The sequence below is a fragment of the Panthera onca genome, chromosome B4 (genome assembly GCF_046562875.1).
Source record: "Panthera onca isolate mPanOnc1 chromosome B4, mPanOnc1 haplotype 2, whole genome shotgun sequence".
NCBI classification, from domain to species: Eukaryota; Metazoa; Chordata; class Mammalia; order Carnivora; family Felidae; genus Panthera; species Panthera onca.
Window position 1 is genome coordinate 21,689,608 of NC_138345.1, and position 18,144 is coordinate 21,707,751.

Sequence of the window (18,144 nt, forward strand, 5' to 3'; positions counted from 1 at the left end):
GTTGAGGGTCAGCCTGTCGCTTGTGGTCGTGATTTTGCAGAAAGAGCAGTCGGCATGACTGTGTCTTCCTTAGTTGCACAGGTGCAGGTGAGGAGTGGAGAGAGAGAGAGTCAGATGTGGTCAAGGATGGAGTTTTTCAGGTAGTCATGAGTGAAGGAGTAATGAATATGGTGTTGGGGGTGTTTGGCAAGGGGCGCTTACCATGTCGATCACGGAATTTGAGCCGAGTGTGAAGAAAAGTGAGGCTGTGAGAGGGGGAACGAACAATGGAAATGATGTACCAATATCGTCAAACACTGCTGGAGTTGGGGTGTGGGAGAGCGAGCCGGTGGGAGGTAGGTGGGGTGTCTGAAAGTGGGGTTTTAGATGAGATGCCCTTGTTGGTAGTGATTGGGACTAGGGGCCGAGCACGGAGAGGGTTGTGGCCGAGGTGAGCTGGAACCAGATCCTTGCTGGTGACGAGTCAAAGCTTGGTAGGCTGACGAGTTAAATGTAACTTCCATATGGAGTATCCCCAAGAATCCCCAAGAATCCCCAAGAATGCTCTTGTTGACGGCTCTAAAACCTGAGTAAATGGAAGGCAGTGACTGTGAGTTCTGTGACAACAATAATGAAAGGTTGCCAGGTACCTTCTAATGCTAATTTTATGAGCTTGGCTATTTCATTCAATCAGTATAGGTCTCAGTATACTTGTGCAAAAATAGGAAAGTCGGTCTATGTCATCTCCAAATTCCCCCTGTTCTAGGATTCAACAACAGATTTTAAAAATGTATGTAATTGGGGCGCCTGGGTGGCGCAGTCGGTTAAGCGTCCGACTTCAGCCAGGTCACGATCTCGCGGTCCGTGAGTTCGAGCCCCGCGTCGGGCTCTGGGCTGATGGCTCGGAGCCTGGAGCCTGTTTCCGATTCTGTGTCTCCCTCTCTCTCTGCCCCTCCCCCGTTCATGCTCTGTCTCTCTCTGTCCCAAAATAAATAAAAAAAAAAAAAAAAAAAAAAAACGTTAAAAATGTATGTAACCATCTTGGAAGACTCTTCTGTTAACTGGAGAACAGCTGACCTGTATTTCCAGCTTTCCGACCATATAAGGAAATCTATTTACTTCAGGTTGTAATGTATGATCTTGCTAATTTGCAAGGGCATTTTCTTATAGCTAGCAAGTTAAACAAGGGTCTTGTTAGGTTGAAAGAGGTAGAAGGTCAGGGAGGGAGGGAGAGACAAAATTCAATTCTACGAGTGTTTATTAAGTACCAACCCGGCGAATTTGGAATTAACGTTGTTGGAGGTTTTACCATTAGAGAGAAAATTGCATGACTGTTAGTTTATGAAATGAGTCAACAGGGAGTCTTCGGCCCCAGAAATCTAATTGAGTGAACATCCCCACGTATTATCAGAGAGGATTCCCTCACTCCTCTGTCCTCCCTTGACCTTGCCATCATCCTGCTGTTAAAGCACTTTCTCATCGCAAAGTCGTAATTTGGTTTCTTCTCTATCACCCTGTCTGGAATTGGAAGTCCGGGAGGGAAGGATTGTTTGTTATCTTAAAAGCTTAGAATCGCAGTGCCTGATACACTGACCACTTGATAAATGGCTCATCAATTCAGGATTGAATGATAGATTGAGTGTATGAATGGAAGCAGGAGCCATGCATTTATTTGCTTCAGTGTCTGTTAAAAAATGACCATCTGACAGGTTGTTGTTCATCGTACAGCTTAGGAGTTTGTTGTAGATATTTAAAGTATACATCGGGGGGCACCTGGGTGGCTCAGTCGGTTGAGTGTCCAACTCTGGATTGTGGCTCAGGTCATGGTCTCACAGTTTGTGAGTTCAAGCCCCACGTCAGGCTCTGTGCTGACAGCATGGAGCCTGCTTGAGATTCTCTCTCTCTCTCTCTCTCTCTCTCTCTCTCTCTGCCCCTCCCCTGCTCCTATTCTCTCTCTCTCTCTCAATAAATAAATAAATAAGCATTTACAAAAAAGTATACATTGGAACGAGAATGTGAGGAATCACATGACGAGGCTGAGAGGGTGGTTGGCTTTTGCTAAATGGCATCCCTTTTTCACTCTGGGATTTTGATGAATCTCACTCTGGGATTTGATGAACCTGGCAATATCTTCCTTGCTCGTTCACACGCCTTCTGATTTCAACTTGCGTTACCCCATCAAAGCATTTCTAATAATCTAGGTCTTTTAGAAACTCTGGAGCCCAGAATCCTCAAAAGACCTAAAGGAAGAGTTTTGAGAAACTAGGCTCTCTCTTGGCCTTTTCTTTCTCTGTAGGGGGCTCTGGCCATGGTCTCCTGCAATGGACTTTGGTGAGTCAGGGCACAAGGGGAATGGGGGGAGACTCACTGTTTCCTTATTTCTAACGGATAAAGTGTTATTTTTTTTTTTATTGTATCGTATTTCTTTTTTTTTTTTTTTTTTTTTTTTTATTTATTTTTGGGACAGAGAGAGACAGAGCATGAACGGGGGAGGGGCAGAGAGAGAGGGAGACACAGAATCGGAAACAAGCTCCAGGCTCCGAGCCATCAGCCCAGAGCCTGACGCGGAGCTCGAACTCACGGACCGCGAGATCGTGACCTGGCTGAAGTCGGACGCTTAACCGACTGCGCCACCCAGGCGCCCCCTTTTTTTTTTTTTTAAATGTTTACTTTTGAGAGAGAGAGGGGGAGATTGAGAGTGCATGAGTGGGGGAAATGGAGAGAGAGAGTGGGACAGAGGATCCAAATCGGGGTGCATGCTGACAGCAGTGAGCCCGATTCGGGGCTCGAGCGCACGAACCCTGAGATCACACCCTGAGCTGAATGCAGTTGGACGGTCAACCGACGGAGCCACCCAGGGGCCCCAATTTTGTTGCATTTCTAACTGGACGCTGAGCCATTTGCCCTAGCCCCGGAAATGATCAGTGAAACTCCGACGTGAACTCTGAGCTGGCGCTTGGTTTTTCAAGAAGCCTCTCTGCTGACAAGCCAGGCCTGTCCTCCATGCCCTGGATGGGTGAGGTGGCCTCTGTTACATGGAGTTGGAATTCACCCCGGGATGAAATCGTTCATGGTCTCGCCTTTGCCTGTAGTCAGCTAAGAGACTCTGGCAAGTGGCTTCCCTCTGGGGACCTCGTTCTCTCTTCTCACCTGTAAGATCAAGGGTTGACTCAAGAGGACCGGGATGGTCTTTTGCAGTTCTCACTTCTGGAATGCTGTGGACTTTTTCTTTTCCCCCCACACCGGTCGTGGTTGTTGGCTCTGAGGGAGCTCTGCCTAGACACTCCCTTCTCGAGATAACGTTTCAGTTGTAAATCTTCTCCAGGCTCCACTTCAGTCCTACCGTTTGTATCTCTCACGTCATTGTTTTCTCGGTCACATCTACTCTGGGTTGGTTTGCAAACCTTCTGGCAAAATTGAACTCCACTCGGCATACGCTTATTGAGGTATTAATCCGAGCCACGCACCGGGGACCCAGAACAGGAAAAGCTCTGTCCCCCCCGGGCTCTCACAGCTTGGCAGAAATAATGCCAGTTAGCTTCTGTGCTGTGGGTTCCATTTTAAAGATCTTAGGTGCTCACGAACATTACCTGTCTCCCCCGCCCTGCAACTTTTATTCATGAATTGCCAAAAGGCTATCAAGAAGTTACCGGAAGTATCAGTGAATGCAAATGGCGGTGAACGTTTTTCTCTGCTTTTTTGGAGCAAAGACAATATGCACCTTCCACCTGGTGTTAATTTAGCTGGACTATTCCGCTCCGCAGGACTGTCACCTTACTATGACTCTAGTTTTTAGCAAAGGGAAAACATTCAGGAGAGAGGACAGTGTTTACAATTCTGAGGACTTGGGGTCGAAAGGAAAGCAGTGGCTGCGAGCTGTGTGGAGCCCTGGGGCCCGCCCGGTCGTGAGGGAGGGAGGTCACCCCCGCGAGCGAGAGGCGCAGTAGCTCCCCCTAAGGGTGATGCTACTGAGTTGCTTTGCTGACATACTGTTTGCCCATTAAGGGTGTTTAAAAAGCAAACACTTAGCTCCCAATTTTGCTCCAAGAGAATAAACTCTTTAGGACCAAGGGAATCTGTCCATTCTCACTCTCGGCAAGAGCTGGGCCAGACTCGGGGCCCGGAAATGGCAACTTCCTAAGTTTCCACGGTGAGGGTCGTTTTGTGACGTCACAGTCACAGAGTCTCCAATTGTCACATACTTCCTGTAAGCACGATTATATTTCCAAGGAAAAAGTCCAGTGAGTTTTGAACGGTCCTCACCTCTGCTCCTCTCCACTTTCTTTAATATTAGGGAATGGAGAACATTACATTTTATACTCTTTATAGCTGAAATTTGGTTACTCCTTGTTGATTTTTCGTAGGTTTATTGTCTGATTATTAATTATTGTTGACATTTCTCATTAATGAATGGCTATCCAGAAAAAAATTATATCAGTTTCGTATAGGATTTGTAAAACACTAAAAAACATGCTTGTTCTTAAAGACTATTTAATTAGAAAAAACAATGCATTATGGGGTGCCTGGGTGGCTCATTTGGTTAAGCCTCTGACTCTTGATTTCGGCTCAGGTCGTGATCTTAGGGATTTGTGGGTTCAAGCCCTGAATCTGGCTCTGTGCTGACAGTATGGAGCCTGCTTAGGATTCTCTCTCTCTCTCTCTCTCTCTCTCTCTCTGTTCCTCTCCTGCTTGTGCTCTCTCTCTCTCAAAGCAAATAAATAAACTTTAAAAAAATTAAAAAAGAAGAGAAGAATGCATTTTAGGAAACACATCTTTTTAGTGTAATTTATCCCTTCTTTTACTACCATTTCTAACCTCTTATTTCCTCTCCTGAGTTGTTAGCTCTTTGAAGTAGAACATCATTTGGTTCACTTTTGTGTTCTTTCTAATTCTAAATGCCTATCACAAAGGAAGAATATGATGAATCTTGGTGAAATGTCGTGGATTTTATTATTTATTTACTTCTTTTAAAGAGAGAGAGAGAGGGCACAAGTGAGTGAGGGGCAGAGAGAGAGGGGGAGGGAGAGGGAGAGGGAGAGAGAAAAACAGAGAGAGAGAGAAGCGGGGCTCACCCAGGGCTCGTGTTTTTACCCAAAGCTGGGCTGGTGCTCACCCGATGTGGGACTTGAACTCACCACTGTGAGATCATAACTTGAGCCGAAGTCAGATGCTTATCGACTGAGCCACCCGGGCTCCCTAATGTCGTGGATTTTAGAAAAACACCGATATGAGCAATGAATCACATCACTGACCCATTTGTTACCTGACAAGAGAGGACAAGTGACTTGCCCACGGTCATGAAGCTAACAAGAAGGAGGGCCTGGATTCAAACTTAAGCAATTTGGTTCCAGAGTTCCCCATATACAGTCAGGTATATGAAATAGTGTATATCCCTTCTGCCCTCCTGCTGCAGCTGATACTGTCTTCCTTTCCTTCAAGAGCCCTGGGTTTTACACGGGTGTCCATACCTCCTGCATGCAGCTCGTTTACTAGGGGGCAGTTGATTTCACTTCCGGTTACTGAGATGGGGCATGTAGCTTGGGCCTAAAGTGACAATTGGGGTCCCCTTCTGTGGCCTGACTTACTGCATCAGGGATGGGCAGTAAGCCTGCAGACCATGTCTGCTGAGGCATTTCTGGGAGGGAAGTGTCCTCTGTCTTCTGGAAGAATTTTGGATGACCATTTTCTTTCTCTTTCCTTAGATATGAATGGGAGCAGGCAGCTGTGGATGGCCAAAGCAGGGCCACTGGAAGTAAAGCTGGCATTGACAAGGGCAGACAGGTGCAGAAGGAAACCTGGGTTTGGATGACATTGGTGAGTAACTGAGTCAAACCACCCTTGAAGCCAACCCTACCTCTAAGCAGTCAGTCATGTTAGCCATTCAGTCTCTTACTGTTTCACCTACTTTGAGTTTTTTGTTTGCTTGTTTTTGGTTTTTTTTGACAGAGAGAGAGAAAGAGAGAGAGAGAGCAAGCATGGGGGGGTGGCAGAGAGAGAGGGAGAGAGAAAGAATCCCAAGCTGACAGCATGGAGCCAGATGTGGGGCTCGAACCCACGAACCGTGAGATCGTGACCTGAGCCGAAGTCAAGGGTCCGATGCTCCACTGAGTGAGCCACCCAGGCATCCAAACACAAATTTTTTTTTTAATCACTCAGTGGAAACTATTCATGGCCATAATTTGGGAAGGTAAGATTTCGTGCCTTTCTCGAGAAGCTAACTGGTTAGAACCTTGACCAAGTAGAGTTGTTAAACTTGGAAAGAAGTAATTAGATCTCAGTATTTAAGAGCTGTGTGATAACTAGTTCATGTTATATTTACAACTCTATATTCGAATAAAACCTAAATGTCAGGTGCCTGAGTACAAATATAAAAATATCAGAACCTGCTGTTACTGCAGCTGAACCTAAATTATCTCCCTTAGGGAAAATCAATACTTCTCTTTTAAGCCAAGCTCAGATTCCCACATGTACTTCCCAATGACAAGTAATAAATGGCCAAGGAAAATATTTTTTAAAAATACCTCTACAGAGGTTAAAAATTATGAAAAAATGCTACTTGCATCTTATGAGAATTAGGAAAATCCTCCCTCAACTCCTCTCATACAGAGGATTTTACTTCTCCCCTAAAGTAGAGTCCACTAAATAACTTCTGGAATGGAAGTTTTGGTTGTTGGTGAATATAAGGACGAGTAATTCAAGGAAAAAGACAAATAATCTAAAGATAAAACCAGTATCATGAAAGAACGTTTCTTTAACATTTCAGTGGTTCTAAATTTTAAAATATTTTTTAATATTTATTTATTTGTGTGTGTGTGTGAGAGAGAGAGAGAGAGAGAGAGAGAGAGAGAGAGAGAGGCAGACCATGAGTGGGGTAAGGGCAGAGAGAGAGGGAGACACAGAATCTGAAGCAGGCTCCAGGCTCTGAGCTGTCAGCACGGAGCCTGATGTGAGGCTTGACCTCACGAACCGCGAGATCATGACCTGAGCTGAAGTCAGACACTTAACTGACTGAGCCACCCAGGCACCTCTCAGTGGTTCTAAATTTTAAACTAGAAGGGAAGGGCTTCTGTTGGTACTAAGCTAGCCTAGAGAACTATCTTTAAGAATAAATACCGGTTCTTCTTGGTTAAGAAATTTATAAGGGCCTCCTATTCTAAGGTCCCTGTTCTGTTTTCCCTTCTTTGGCAGAATCTACAGGCTTAATACTTTCTTTTCCAGCTTGGTAGACCACCTCCTCTTTCTTGACCTCCTGGCACTGTATCTTGAACAAACAGAATTATAAGATGTTTATTAAAGTTGGGGAAAAAGTAACCGTTTTCTGCTCTTTTTTGTGTATCAGAAAGAGCAGGGGGTCCCAAGGTATCTGATTATAATGGATGCAGTATTTGGAGCCCTGTATTTTAATAACTAATTATTAAGGAAAAATGGTTTGATTTTCAAGGTCCCTGGACTGGAGAGAGCTCAAGCCCTGGCTGCAAATCGTTTGCCTTGAAGAGACATAAATGAGAACCACAACTGCCAGAAAATAAGGTAATCTCTAGAAATGCCTTGATAAATTAAAATGAAAGATAGCCCAAGACGTCAGCCCTTCATCCCCATTGAATGCTGTGCTCTCAGTCAGCTGATAAGATTTTAATTTATTTTATTACATTTTTTGTGACAAAATGTAACGTAACTCATTCATTTTGTCTGCTAATCCTCTCTCTCCTTCATAAAAATGGCATACATGATAATGACCTATGTTAAAGTTATTGCCCACTGTGTGCAGTGTTACAGAGATCATCTACAAATAGTATGAAAATTGGTAGAAAATTAAACTATAAAGCATATAACCGCAGAAAGAGATATAAATCTTTAAATATTTGGGTTTCTTTCCCCTGCACATCTGTTATTTTAGCCACTTGAGCCACCTAGTGGTAATATCTGTGAAATATGGTTTCTTATACTGAAAAGGAATATAAAAGCTTTTAACTTGTTGGGATGAGCACTGGGTGTTATATGTAAGTAATGAATCACCAGATTCTACTCCTTTAACCAATACTACACTGTATGTTAACTAACTTGAATTTTAAAAAATTAATTAAAAAAAGAAATAAAAGTGGTCGTATGGACTGAAAAAAAAACCTTTTAGCTGTTTCCAACTTAACAGGACTGAAGTAAGGAAAATGAGTTGTAACCATTGTACACATTCAGATTTCCAAATTAGTGTTTATTAATAAATAAATTACAATTAATTAACAAAGTAAGCAAAGCATTATGTTTTTATAATTTGTTTTATAATATTCGATCTTCTACCAATTTAACATTAATATTTATTCATGAATTCATTTATTATTAATTTATAAATAAAAATAAAGTATAAAAACATAACTCTTTGCTTATCTTGTTTCCTCTCGTAAAGTCCACATAGCCAAGAAAATAAAAATTATAGGAAATAGTAACTGATGGAAGGGAAATTTTCAATATGTATAACAAAGAAATAGCTATCAAATATTTAGTGAACTAAAAATGACTAATACATTTTAGAACTTGTTGTATTCACATGGAACCTTTAATAAATGGTCCTGGGTAGAGCCATATTTTCCAAATCTGTCTTCCGACACATCATCAGTCTCATTTCTTCTTACATTCAAAGAACAAAAATTAATTACCAATCTGCTTAGCGGTCCATTAGAAATACTCCACACCCAGATTACAAGGTGACTAATTTGAGATTTCTTTCACTGGGAATTGTAGCTCAAACTAAGTTTCCATGTTGGCTCTGTTCTGGTGTAATAACCTCCAGCAGAGCCAAATCACAAAATACTTACTAACTTCACATGTTAGAATCCACATTCGTCTTTGCCTTGTTAACTTTTAAGGAGCTTTTTATTTGTTGTTCCAAGAATGTCAGGTTCTTTGGTTTCCTGCTGTCTTAAATTGCCATATGTCTCTAAAGACATTTGTATGTGTTTATGTGTTTTTAAAAATCAGAATTAGCACCAAGGAGTGATAAATTTGTTTTCTTCGAATTCACCAAGCTTCCTGCTTGGTAGGATTGCAAAGCCATAGTGTGAAACCAGCAGGGCAAATGTTCTCTCTTTTGGCTGATCCAGTGTTACGTAAACTCTGACCTCCCCCCATCTCATCTGGTTTGCATTAGGTGAGCAGAAGACAGGTTGATTTCACGAGGGGTCCTGGAAGCAAAGGTGTCTATGGAAGGGTAGAGGAGTGAAGAGTGTCAGCCTGAGAGCCGATAAGATCTTTAAGGGATGAGTGAGCAGAATGAACATGAAATAGGCTCTAAAAGAGGAGAAGCTTCCCTGATGTATAAGGCATCCAGGCAGATCTGGTGGGGGGAACGAGGTAACAAAGGGAGGATTGTGCTCTAAGCGAGGGGGTGAAGGCCTATTCTTTTGCCTTCCCTTCAGGGGATACCATCTTTCTGGGCAGAATGTGTGCTTGGGGAGTAGACATGTTGCCTAGGCTGGGCCAGCCAGAGAATTTCCTCAGGCATTTTGAACTTGGGACCAGTGAGAATGAGTCTGACTTGTTCTCTGGAGTGAGACTCGGGAGTTGTGTGGTACTGCTTGCTGCTCTGTGGAGAAAATCAGCCTCAGAGAGGAGAGATAGAAGCCAAGATGCAGACATACAGGACAGGGAGAGAGTCTGAACCAAGCTTCTTGGAATGCACTTCTCCTTTTGCATCAATTAATTTGACCCCCACTCTTTCTTAGCTCCTTAGACCAATTCAGATTGGAAGATGTAGTGTTCGTGAAATAACACAAGTCCCAAAATGAACTTTAGAACAGTAAATAAAGCCATCCAGAGAATATGGAGGAATAAGACTTTCCTTTGTTCTGCATTTTTCATGTAGAAGGGTGGACATTAGCTAAAGCTACGGTCTGCTGCTGTTCAGTCTGGTCTTGATTCCCCGCCCTGTTCTCATTCTTCATTGGCTCCTTGAATGAACTTCTTTTCTCTCATGATTTTAGCTCTCACCCATGTGCTTGCTAATGGCTCCTGAATTTTTTTATATTAAATATAATTTATTGTCAAGTTGGTTTCCATACAACATCCAGTGCTCATCCCAACAGGTGCCCTCCTCAGTGAATGGCTCCTGAATTTGTAACTCTATTCTTGAATTCGTTCTTGAACTCAAGAGCTGTCTATCTAATTGTGTATTGGACATTTCCTCTTAGTTCTATGGAAACCTCCAAGTCAGTGCATCTAACAAATAACCTCTTCCTGAATTCTTCGTATTCCTTGGGACAGAGAGTGGTATCACTATCTACCTGGGTGCTTAAGCTGGAAACATATGAATGAATCATTGGTGACTCCTTCATTTTTGACCCCTACATCTTATCGGTCAGTATGATTTTTCCACAAATCTCATTATTATTCCTCAAATGCATCTCTTTCTCTCCACCTTCACCATTAGGTCCTTAGTCAAGAGCCTTAGTATTGCTTGTGTGGCTTATTTTAATAGCCTCTTCCCTTTTGTCCCAGCCTTGAGTTATTCACCACTTGATATCATTCTTCTTTCTGGAGTTAACTTTCTCAACTGAAGATCTCGTAGCGTCATTTAAAAAAATCTTTCATGACATCCCTCCCCCCCCACCACTCCCCCCCACCCCATGCCAGCCAAAGATCTGTAAGTTCTTCCATATGGTTTTTCCTCTTCCTCCAACATGATCTTTAGCCAGTCCCTTCCTGCGATTGTACTTCCCAGCCATGTGCGTTTCTCCCCGAATGGGCTGTGCCCTTGCTTGTCTCAGTGAGTAGACTGCTCCTTCTGTAGAGACTGATTGCACAGCTTCCTCCGCATGGCTTCCCCGTTCAGCCCAGCCACTCCCCTCTTCAGAAAGGCTTTCTTAACCTTTCTACTCTGTGGATAGTTCTGCTACAACACTTATCACAGCCTCTTGCTATCATCTGCTTACTCCCCTGTCTTCCCAAATGTGCTGTGAAACTCCTTGAAGCTAAAACAAGCACCTGGATATCTAATGAGTAAACAAATAGAGTCTTTTATCCAACCGATGAATTCAAAGGTGAACACAGCCATGAACCATTTACCAATTACTCTGCTCGGAGTTTACACTCTGGGCGGCATCACTTCTGCAGCAATAAATAAGAAAAATGAAGGTGGCAGTGGTATGTTAGTATTGTTAAAAGCCTGCAAAGGAGGAGCCTCCTGCCATTATCTGCCCACTTCTAGCAGAACAGATTGGTGGGTGAGAATATGAAATATGGTAACTTGAACTGGCATAAGTGAGGGTGGGAGGAAGGCAGTCATTTCATTCTGATAGAGGAAAACCTACATAGAGACTCTGCTCCACTGTTAACTTTAAAAAAATTTTTTTTTTAATGTTTATATGTTTTTGGGAGAGACAGAGACAGAGGGTAAGTGGGGGAGGGGTAGAGAGAGAGAGAGAGAAGAATCTGAAGCAGGCTCCGGGCTCCATGCTGTCAGCACAGAGCCTGACACGGGGCTCAAACCCATGAACCATGAGATCATGTCCTGGGCCACCCAGGTGCCCCTCCACTGTTAGCTTTTTAAACGGCTCTAATGAACATTGGCAGGTATCTGAATGAATAACCTTGAGAGCTTTTGATTGCCCAACAAGAGACTGGAAAAGGCCTTTCTAGAAGCAAGAGAGAAGAGGAGCTATGTGGGATCCTATGAAGGCTCAAACAGAAGCGTAGATACCAGCGTCCAACTCAAAGGAGTTGGCCAGGTAGTTGTTTTCAGTCTGTTTCCTCTTGTTGGCTCTGTTGAGGATTTTTCTGTCTTGGTAACATTTCGCAAAAGAGCATTTGCCTTTCTTTGTAGGTCAACTAAAGTGGTTGTGGGATTTTTGCTCCTTTTCTCCTGGGACCCCAAGCCAGCTGCACTACCTGTCGGAGATCCCATGGTCTTTACCCTCCACAAAGGGGAGCTAGAGACACGTTTGAGGGACATAAAACAAGGGATCTATCCTACCATCAAACAGAAAATTCCAGGAACATTTGTTTAATACCAACTCAGAAGTTGCTTCAGAATCTCCATAAGAAAGGGGATTGGGGGCACAATTTGTTAGTAAAGGGGAGTGGAAAGGGATTGAAGGAGACATGGAGATTATGGATTGGTAGGGTCAAGCTAAATCCCTCCAGAGCCCCCTGTTTGTGTTACTATGGTAATGGTTCTCTCACTAAATCGTGCTGGACATTGTGGGAAATTAGAACAACAAACAAAGCAAACCACTTGATTAAAATGAACCCTGCCCTGAAGGAAATTGGAGTCCAGCCGGGAGAGACAGAAAAACTAACAGGTTTAAGAGACTATTAAATCAGGAGTGCCTGGCTGGCTCAATCCAGAGAGCATGCGACTCTGATCTCCGAGTTGTGAGTTCAAGCTCCATGTTGGGTATGGAGCCTACTTAAAAAAAAAAAAAAAAAAAAAAAAAAAAAAAAAAAAAAACTAAGAAAAAAATTAAAAATAAAAAGACACTATTAATCAACCCAAAACAGTTTTCTGGAGACCAGTCTGTGCAACTGATTGACCAGGAGTTCTGGTTTTGCCGACACCGTTAATCCTTCCTGGTCCCAGGTGCCATTTGATATCACTTGGTGGTCATTGTGTCTGCTCTGTGGTTAAACATCAGTAGGGATGATTCTGGGTTGTGGGCATGGCTGGGCTTTCAGGGCAGCAGTGGGGATTCCAGAAATCTCTGGGTCACTGAATGCCCCTTTCTTCAGCCCAGTGTGGGGAAACTGGGCTGAGAGATTACTGGGGATATGGACACCCTCCCGTCACATCCCTATTTCCTGAAACAGGGTTTTACAGTCTCTCCAACCAGTCTTACCTCCTCATCTCATGTGTTTTCCTCTCAGAAAATGAGAGCTTTGCTTGTTTTGCTCTGTTTGAGACCTGAGATTGGGCACAGATGAAGACACTTGCCAATTTTCAATTGCATTATATCTGAATTTACATTATCCTGGGGCATGATTATCAAGGGAATTTTCTATAATAATGTTCTCTTTGAGTTGAAAGAAATCAGAGTACTGCCCTGAGGAGAAAGAATTAATATATAATTATTGTATAAGGTGGATGTATGAGGATAATAATACCCAAGGATCATTGATTCTTTACTATATGCCAGGCGTCGTTTTCAATTATTTATTTGTGTTATCTCATTTATTCCTCACAGTGGCCCAGGGAAGACTGCCCTATTATTATCTCCACTTTAGGATGTGGAGATTTGGGTATAGAAAGGTAAAGTAATTTGCCCAAGAGCACGTAGCTACTCAGTGGCAAAGTTGGAGGCGGAAACTCAGCCAGTTTTACTCTGGATGCCATGTTTTTAACCACAATGTTATTTTGAAGTGAAGAAGTATAGGTTGTCTTTTGTTTGGTGATGGGGAGGGGGTTGCTGTAAAACTAGCTCAGATTCACAGCTTAACCCAACTTCAAAGCTGGACGGTAATAACTAAAATCTGAGTAGCTAGCTTTGTTATAAATGAGAAGAGTGCCATTGGGGTAGGAAAACCCTGCAGACACTTGGAAGTTTGATTTCTCATTTCCAAAAAAATTCCAATTTGATTTTTAAATATTTATTTTATTTTTGAGACAGAGAGAGACAGAGCATGAGCGGGGGAGGGGCAGAGAGCAAGAGACACACACACACACACACACACACACACAGACACACAGAATCCGAACCAGGCTCCAGGCTCCGAGCCATCAGCACAGAGCCCAATGCGGGGCTCAAACTCGTCAACCGCAAGATCATGATCTGAGGACTGAGCCACCCAGGTGTCCCCCGATTTGATTTTCCAACCTAGCCTCTTCTGTCTTCACAGAAGCATTTTGCAACTTTACTTGTTTTTTCTTTCCTTAAAAATTTCAGTTTTTCTCTCTTCATTTTTTCTTCTTTCCAAAATTTGGGTATGCCCATGACTACTGCATCATGGGGGAAAATCAGAGTGAACTACCTTTGGCTGCACCTGCTTCCTCAAGGTTTTTATTTTATTTAAAAAAAAAATTTTATTTTTTATTTCCGAGAGAGAGAGAGAGAGGGAGAGACAGCATGTGAGTGGGGGAGAAGAGTAGAAGAAGGGAGAGAGAGAATCCCAAGCAGGCTCCATGCTCAGCATGGAGCAGACTAGGGGTTTGACCCCATAACCTTGGGATTATGACCTGAGCCCAAATCAAGAGTTGGTGGCTCAACCGACTGAGCCACCCAGGCCCCCCTCCAATAGCTTTTTAGAAAGACTTATTTCTTCCTTCAAATTCCACTGCCTCAAGATTTGTCTCCCCAAGCTCCAGGTAACCTCTTTTTGAAGTTCAAAGGCATCTGTCATTTTCATTGCTTCTGGCTCTTTTAGCTTCTGTGTTACCGCGAGATCCAGCTCTTCCGCTTCTCTTTTTCTTTTTTTCGCCTCTCATCTTCCTCCTACCCACTCACTGTGGGCTTGTCCAGGATGTATTTCTGAGAACATTGCTACTCTTTTGATGCATCCTTCCCTTTGAAAAGGTCATCCATTTTCAAAGTTTCCCCTTTCCCTTTCACACAGGTTACTCTGTATCTATCTTTGTCTTAGTAATTTCCTCTTGCCCAAATGTACTTACTTCCAAGCGCTTCCGGGAAATTTCCACCTAAGCATTCTACCGCCACCATTTGGCTCAAAGTGAACAAGATTTGGTTCATAATCAATATTTCCCACGTGAGTTCTCCTGAGAACAGTAAATAGAACACACTTATGCAGCATGTACAGTAAGCCTGGAACCATTCCAATTATCCTCTTTATTTCACAAGATGAAGGAGCTCAGCCCAGGGATGCAAAGCATTGTGCCCCCAGTTGACATGGCGCAGCTACCAAGTGGAGAAGCCAAGGTTCACCCTAGGCAGTTCTGAGAATCTTTACTCCAATTGGCTTCCTCATTGCTGCCCCCCTTTCTATAAACACACCCCTCTTATACCTGCATCCCGTGCTGTGGCTCATATCCTTCCTTAGGCCTGAAATGCCTTCCTCGGTCTTCTATCCAAATGCTATATATCCTTCAAGACTCATCTCTCTGTAAACATTTCTCAGACCGCTCCTATATACATGGGTCCTTCTATCTTTCCAAGTTTCCGCTGAATTGTGGAAAACACCTTACCAGTTAAGTCTTTTCTAGATGTTTTGTAAACATGTGCCTTGTCTCTCCTAACTGATGGGTAAAGATCCCCAAATCAAGAATATGGCCAATGGTTCATCAGTGTGACTCTTATTTTCTACGCTATAATAGTTTGAAGGGGTACAGTTAAAACAGTGTGGGGATGGTTAACATGCCAACAAAAAGTAATTTATGCTCTAAGCCCCTTGCTGTACAATCAGGGTGACCCCGGCTTTTAAGTCCCTCCCTCTCCCGGCAGGGTCCCCAGTGATCCCCTTTGCTGCTAGAAGCACTTGAGATTAAGTGCCCGGGGGTATCTCTGCTGTGTCCACTCTTTGCTTTTGGAGGCTGCAGGCCTACAGACCAATAAAATCGATCCGTGCTCTGTATGCATCCTTCAGCTTTCCTTCTGGAGACCGTTCATTTCACACGGTTGTCATTCTTCTTTATCCTTTTTGGTATAAACCATCCTGTTTGCCAGCAGTTGCCTGTTGGGATAGGATTATTTATTTGGTTCATACACTGAGAGAACTCCAATATACTGACCCCTAGCTAGTATTTCTGACCAAAATTGGTCCATATCAACTTTTCCATCATGTAGGTCAATGCCTGGAAGATGATCTTCACTTCTGTTCTTTGCTCAGGAAATCTCAGTGCTGGAGTTTTCTGTGAGCTCTTCTCAGACAAGAGCCCTCCTTGGAACACTGTGACATGCTAGGACATGAGTTCCCTTAATGACCATTAACAATTTATTCTCAAAGGACCCTAACATCCATCTGTCATCTACTGTGATATCTACAATATTGATTTTTTTCTCTTTGCTTTTCCAATCTCATACTGTAAGGCTCTAGGATTTCCTTTACCACTTCTAGGAAAGCTTAAAACTCGACCTTTTAATAGTTAAGTAGAAACAGCATAAGTTAGTGAATATAAATGGACTTCTTCCATTGGTCATTTGGATGGATTCTCTGACCTTATCTCTAGAAGGTTTTATCTTAAATTTTTTTTCTATCCTCTTTCAATGAATGAATCCCCAAGATGATAGGTTCTTTGATAGCTTAATCAGAACTAGAGTAATTTAAAAAAACAATCCTAAGAAAAGCCAAAGTATTTCAGAGGGAGGAAGAATTTGTGTAGTGAAATATTTTCACAAAGGATATATTGGGTTCTTCCAAGTGACATATGTACAGTTAAAAAAAAAAATTCGGGGCGCCTGGGTGGCGCAGTCGGTTAAGCGTCCGACTTCAGCCAGGTCACGATCTCGCGGTCTGTGAGTTCGAGCCCCGCGTCAGGCTCTGGGCTGATGGCTCGGAGCCTGGAGCCTGTTTCCGATTCTGTGTCTCCCTCTCTCTCTGCCCCTCCCCCGTTCATGCTCTGTCTTTCTCTGTCCCAAAAATAAATAAAAAACGTTGAAAAAAAATTAAAAAAAAAAAAAGAAGAAAAAAAAAATTCGTTGTGCCCATTACTTTTGGAGCAAAGAAATGCAACTTTTCTAATCTACTGTGGTTTGTAATTAGGTGATGAAAAGCAGTCTTCTCCAGATTCAGCAGCTGTTAGCTATCTAGATGTTTCTTTCTATCAAGTAAAAGCTATATTGCTTTTTTAGAGATGATCACAGAAATGAAAAACATCACCAGACTAGCTAAATCAAGACAGAGGGAAGGGGTGGGGTGGAGAATCATTTAAAAAAGCAATTGTGTCCATACAGGACATTCCTTCTGAAGATTTTGACATCCTGAGGAACTTCTCTGTCTACCTCACCTCTTATAAAATCACGCGATGTGAAAGGGAAGCCAGAGCTAGATGGGAACAGAGGAGGAGGTCTGGGCCATTTCCTTTGGTAAACACAAAGACCTTCTTTTGCTAGAAAAAACCCAGAAGCTGAACTTGGTGGGTTTGAGGGCTCGCAAATGCAACCAGCTGAAACTTTGTAAACATTTAGCATAAAACTCATTTTTAATCTCATAAACTTAATTTTTTCCCCTAGCATATGGGATGCATAAAAAGGAAATAAAACTTTAGTAAATTGAGCCTTACTTGTGCTTTATAAAAAAGAAATTGAATTGCTCTAATGGCAGCTGCAGCTGGCATTCAGCTTCCAAAAACCAGTGTAAATCTAGTTTTTAGTGCTTGATTTAGTAAACACTCAGCTGCAAACAGGCTTCAAAAACAACTCTGAATGCAGGGTTTTCCGTAAAGGCAGTTATGTAACCTCTGTGTGTTATGCCTTTAAAATATGTGAAGTCTAGCAGAAACCCTGATTGAGATATCTTACAATTATCCTTTGCTCTATATTTAAATCTGCATAGAGTTTGCTACCCATTGCACACAGAGCTCGCACAAATGGATTCTAATAGGCTGCATGCAAATCTAAATGGATGTGTTGTGGTCATTCATGCTATAAAAAAAGTAGAGTCCACCTCGGATGCCAGAGTTGAGTTTGACCCGTTGTTTGGTTATCTTATCTCCAAGTGATAGTCGCAGCCTGTGTTTGATTCTGCCCTGCTCTGGGCCTTGTCAGACTCCCGCACATTGAGGACCCAGAAGAAACCCCGTTTCGCATTCTGTTTAGCAAAGGCTGCACGTGCCCAGCTTGCAACGTTTGCTAAAAATAGAGAGAAAATCTTGTCCCTGACAAACAAGATGAAACGTCCAACTGCTTTAGAATCGACGCACAAATAACTGTTAGGTTTCTAAATGCCAGTTTAGCTTAAATCTTTCTTAGTGAACTGGGTTTAGTGGAGATTTTTGTGTTTCGGTCGTTGGCTTTCCAATCACTATATATTCACCGGTAGACAAAAGGAGGGTGGGCACCTCATGGCGTTTCTGCTCAAGGAATCTTTTCTAATAATTCTGGCTCGGATGGGCAAGGTTAGTCCTGGGAACAATTTGGAATTAGGATAAATTGGTGCCTCTTTCTTCCTCCCTTAACTGCCTTACAGTATCTCAGGCTTATTTTTAGCTGGTTGCCAACCACCCCTGTCTGAGGATTGCTCTACTTCTCCGGGGCATTTCCAATTTTAAAAGAGACCCTCGAATGTGGAAGA

The 18,144-nt window shown here is 42.8% G+C and overlaps 1 long non-coding RNA gene across 1 annotated transcript in view; it reads left to right on the top strand.

Annotated features, from left to right (window-relative positions):
* Positions 1-18,144, top strand: part of LOC132695018 (uncharacterized) — a 53,722-nt gene that overhangs the window by 10,855 nt on the left and 24,723 nt on the right. The window contains exons 2-3 of the long non-coding RNA XR_009617627.3: positions 5,682-5,793; positions 7,421-7,509. This is a non-coding gene — a long non-coding RNA (uncharacterized LOC132695018). The remainder of the gene's footprint in view (positions 1-5,681; positions 5,794-7,420; positions 7,510-18,144) is intronic.